General features: G+C 39.3%; 1 non-coding gene across 1 annotated transcript; it reads right to left on the reverse strand.

The window, feature by feature from the left end:
• Positions 1–2,091: 2,091 nt before the first annotated feature.
• TRNAM-CAU (transfer RNA methionine (anticodon CAU)) lies at positions 2,092–2,163 on the reverse strand. The gene has a single exon. It is a non-coding gene; the product is annotated as a tRNA-Met (tRNA).
• Between the last annotated feature and the right edge of the window lie 2,577 nt (positions 2,164–4,740).

Consider the following 4,740-nt stretch of genomic DNA (forward strand, 5'->3'; position numbering starts at 1 on the left):
CCACAACATTCACATGGGATTTCATTAATCTTTAGCAATGGACTCACATAAGAATTTCTTTGTAAAGGAAAAACAGAAAGGGGACAGAAAGTGAAGGTAAAACGTAGAGGAAATGGGAGATTAGTTAAACATAACCAAAGACAGACAGATAGATTCGTGGTTCCACTAAGTCCCTCTGTTCTTTTCAGCGACACATCCAACCTCACCTTATTACATCACACAATTCCAATCATGTGATTCACTTCAGCCTGTTTGCAAAATTCAATGAATCTGATTAAGAAATGGGATTAATATCAATTGTATCTATAAGTTAAAAGGGCGTTCAGTACGTTTCAATTACTTGAATTAATTAAGCAAAATCTATGGAGAGATGTTGTAATTCATTTTCTTATTCCCAGAGACTTTTTATTAAACAGAAGAATGTTCGGTCAAATGGATCGAATTTTGCTACAATCGGAGCTTGAGGACGGAAGTATAGATGCAGTATGAGCATTTGGTAACACCCGGTGAACATTATGTTGCAAATAATGCTTCTTCAAATAATAAGTTATCTCCCGATCTTGGAATCCAGAGAAAAGATTAACCCTCTGACGACCTTTTATAATACTTTAATGTTTTCTTATTAGAGATGGGAAAGTTATGATTGTTCGTATCTAACTTCCATTGATTTATATGATCTAAATTCCTCTATTCGTGGATCGCGATTACCTATTCAAAAAAAAAAAAAAAAAAAAAAAAAGATATGGACAACAAAAAGTGCTCATACAAAAAAAAAAAAAAAATCTCCCTCTTCCCAGGACCTGCGAATCTTTTTGAGATGTCATATAATCCCAAATCTTTCTTTCCCTATTTCAAAACCTTGGAAATAAGGTAAAGAACCAATTGTCATTTCACATCTCCCTTTTCCCTTTGAAGCCAATAACTTTTAATCATACGTTACCCTTCTCCCAATAATTATCCAATTCGCCTCTTGCCTGGTATACCCCTCTCTCTCTCTCTCTCTCTCTCTCTCTCTCTCTCTCTCTCTCTCTCTCTTTCGATGAAATATTGCATTGTTGGATCTCGATCCTTTATTTGGAAAGAGAGGATATAAAAGGCCCGGAGGAAGGAGTAAATGTAATTGAAATAGAAAGAAATTAGGAGCAATAATACTGGAATTGGCTGTGGATTTATTCCCCTTCACACTTCCACTGCACTACTCTGCTTCTTGTTATATGCAGGGAATTTTATTTTAAAAGTGACGCCTTTCTGTTTCTCAGCAAAATACTGTTGTAGCAGAGCGGGGATTCTATCCTCGGACATCTGGGTTATGGGCCCAGCAAGCTTCCACTGCGCCACTCTGCTTCTGGTTATATTCAGGGTATTTTTACTTGAAAGTGACGTCTTTTTACTGCTGTAGCAGAGCCTGGTTTCAATCCACGGACCTCTGGGTTATGGGCCAAGCACGCTTCAACTGCGCCACTCTGCTTCCGGTTAAAATCTGGGCATTTTTACTTGAAAGTAACGTCTTTTTATTTCTCAGTAAAATACTGTTGTAGCAGAGCGTGGTTTCGATCCACGGACCTCTGGGTTATGGGCCCAGCAAGCTTCCACTGCGCCACTCTGCTTCTGGTTATATTCAGGGTATTTTTACTTGAAAGTGACGTCTTTTTATTTCTCAGTAAAATACTGTTGTAGCAGAGTGTGGTTTCGATCCACGGACCTCTGGGTTATGGGCCCAGCACGCTTCCACTGCGCCACTCTGCTTCTGGTTATAATCTGGGCATTTTTACTTGAAAGCGACGTCTTTTTATTTCTCAGTAAAATACTGTTGTAGCAGAGCGTGGTTTCGATCCACGGACCTCTGGGTTATGGGCCAAGCACGCTTCAACTGCGCCACTCTGCTTCTGGTTATAATCTGGGCATTTTTACTTGAAAGCGACGTCTTTTTATTTCTCAGTAAAATACTGTCGTAGCAGAGCGTGGTTTCGATCCACGGACCTCTGGGTTATGGGCCCAGCACGCTTCCACTGCGCCACTCTGCTTCTGGTTATATTCAAGGTATTTTTACTTGAAAGTGACGTCTTTTTATTTCTCAGTAAAATACTGTTGTAGCAGAGCGTGGTTTCGATCCACGGACCTCTGGGTTATGAGCCCAGCACGCTTCCACTGCGCCACTCTGCTTCTGGTTATAATCAGGGCAATTTCACTGGAAAGTGACGTCTTTTTATTTCTCAGTAAAATACTGTTGTAGCAGAGCGTGGTTTCGATCCACGGACCTCTGGGTTATGGGCCCAGCACACTTCCACTGCGCCACTCTGATTCTGGTTATATTCTGGGCATTTTTACTTGAAAGTGACATCTTTTTATTTCTCAGTAAAATACTGTTGTAGCAGAGCGTGGTTTCGATCCACGGACCTCTGGGTTATGGGCCCAGCACGCTTCCACTGCGCCACTCTGCTTCTGGTTATAATCTGGGCATTTTTACTTGAAAGTAACGTCTTTTTATTTCTCAGTAAAATACTGTTGTAGCAGAGTGTGGTTTCGATCCACGGACCTCTGGGTTATGGGCCCAGCACGCTTCAACTGCGCCACTCTGCTTCTGGTTATAATCTGGACATTTTTACTTGAAAAGCGACGTCTTTTTATTTCTCAGTAAAATACTGTCGTAGCAGAGCGTAGTTTCGATCCACGGACCTCTGGGTTATGGGCCCAGCACGCTTCCACTGCGCCACTCTGCTTCTGGTTATATTCAAGGTGTTTTTACTTGAAAGTGACGTCTTTTTATTTCTCAGTAAAATACTGCTGTAGCAGAGCCTGGTTTCAATTCACGGACCTCTGGGTTATGGGCCAAGCACGCTTCAACTGCGCCACTCTGCTTCCGGTTGAAATCTGGGCATTTTTACTTGAAAGTAATGTCTTTTTATTTCTCAGTAAAATACTGTTGTAGCAGAGCGTGGTTTCGATCCACGGACCTCTGGGTTATGGGCCCAGCAGGCTTCCACTGCGCCACTCTGCTTCTGGTTATATTCAAGGTATTTTTACTTGAAAGTGACGTCTTTTTATTTCTCAGTAAAATACTGTTGTAGCAGAGCGTGGTTTCGATCCACGGACCTCTGGGTTATGGGCCCAGCACGCTTCTACTGCGCCACTCTGCTTCTGGTTATAATCAGGGCAATTTCACTGGAAAGTGACGTCTTTTTATTTCTCAGTAAAATACTGTTGTAGCAGAGCGTGGTTTCGATCCACGGACCTCTGGGTTATTGGCCCAGCACGCTTCCACTGCGCCACTCTGCTTTTGGTTATAATCTGGGCATTTTTACTTGAAAGTGACGTCTTTTTATTTCTCAGTAAAATACTGTTGTAGCAGAGCGTGGTTTCGATCCACGGACCTCTGGGTTATGGGCCCAGCACGCTTCCACTGCGCCACTCTGCTTCTGGTTATAATTAGGGCAATTTCACTTGAAAGTGACGTCTTTTTATTTCTCCGTAAAATACTGTTGCAGCAGAGCGTGGTTTCGATCCACGGACCTCTGGGTTATGGGCCCAGCACTCTTCTACTTACCAGTGTACTTATTTCAATGTATATGGCATTTTAATTTCGAAACTGATAATATATAATGTAGCGTGATTTTCCCCAAAGAAGTACATATACATATACAGTATACTCATTTTCTTACATCATTAGACTATTTTTCCTTGTTGGAGCCCTTGAACTTATAGCATCCAGCTTTTACAACTAGTGTTGAAGCTTAGCTAATAATGATAATAATGATAATACTAATACTAATAATAATAATAATAATAATAATAATAATAATAATAATAATAATAATAATAATAATAATAATAACTATTATTATTATTATTATTATTATTATTATTATTATTATTATTATTATTATTAACTCACGCAATAGGGAAAAACGAGCAGCAGGATCAATACGTGTTTTTCCCGCAGACATTTCGTTGGCAAACATTCTCTGACGTCATAGCTTCAGGATCTTCTTTTCTTGCTCTGATGTGATTGCAAGTAACGTGGTGATACTTTTATTACCTTTATCATTGCTGTTCCCTAAACACCTCAGTGGAAGAGAAATGGCAATGGAAAGACTCATTCCTCTTCATTCCGGTCAACTTGTTCCTTATTTAGGCAGAAGTAAGGAAAAGATGTTTGACTTATAATAAATGTGTCTTTCCACATGAGAGAGAGAGAGAGAGAGAGAGAGAGAGAGAGAGAGAGAGAGAGAATTTCATATTAATAACAGATAAGGACTTAGATTTAATTGATAGTCTATTTCCTTAGTTTTCTGATTTTCTATTTCTAATTTGAGACAGTTTTGTTCCTCCGTTTTATGTGAATTTTACCTCTACATCGTCTGGATAGACCTTCCACATGCAAATACATTTAGAATTACAACTGATCGTTGAATGTTAACTATAACTCAGAATAAAATTGTTGTCCAACAAACGTAATTACGAAAACTGAGGTTTGGAAGAAAGCAGCAGAAGAGAACCATTGCTTAAAAGCAACGTTTACATTTCCCTCAAAAAAGTTGGGTTCCTGAAAAAAAAATGAAAAAAAGTGAGAATAGTAAAAATGGTATTAGAAATATATATAACTTTTCATATATCTTAGATTACTAATTTCGAAACTAATAAAAGATAATGTAGCGTGATTTTTCCCCAAGAGGTACACTTACATATACAGTATACTAATTTTCTTACATCATTGGACTATTTTTCCTTGTTGGAGCCCTC

Source organism: Palaemon carinicauda, chromosome 25, assembly GCF_036898095.1.
Source record: "Palaemon carinicauda isolate YSFRI2023 chromosome 25, ASM3689809v2, whole genome shotgun sequence".
Lineage (NCBI taxonomy): Eukaryota > Metazoa > Arthropoda > Malacostraca > Decapoda > Palaemonidae > Palaemon > Palaemon carinicauda.